We start from the raw sequence: 518 nt of genomic DNA, 5'->3' as shown, positions 1-518 counted from the left end.
ACTTCATTCCTTTATATCTTATGAATCATCGGGAGTTGACATGAGTTCATAGCCTCTCATTCATGACCTCATGCATGAACAATAAAGCATCAACTAAGGTGGGTACATCATTTTGGACAAATTTTGAGAATTTGCGGAGTGATGACCAAATTTTTTTGCAGAAAAATAATCATGATGATGCTTAATAAATCATAATTCATAATTATGTGCCCATGTACCTAATGCTGTTGCTCATGTATGAAGTCACGAAGGACTATGGACATGTCAATTCCTGATAATTCATGGGATATTAAGGAATGCAGTAATACATAAATCATTAATTACATATCTCATGATTGTACATGAATGTATGCTTCAGCTGAGGATATGCCGTATTAATTATACATACTCCTACATGTCAGATTCATCTTAGACAATGTGTAATGTAAGCAAAACATTTTTAGTGATTTGGCGTGACATTTTGGTAATAAACAGCATTGGTAAATATAAATGTGCTGTATTTATATAGCGCTTTTCCA

The sequence above is a fragment of the Etheostoma spectabile genome, chromosome 15 (assembly GCF_008692095.1).
Source record: "Etheostoma spectabile isolate EspeVRDwgs_2016 chromosome 15, UIUC_Espe_1.0, whole genome shotgun sequence".
Lineage (NCBI taxonomy): Eukaryota > Metazoa > Chordata > Actinopteri > Perciformes > Percidae > Etheostoma > Etheostoma spectabile.
The sequence above is the reverse complement of the archived record's forward strand: the minus strand, read 5'-3'. Positions refer to the sequence as shown.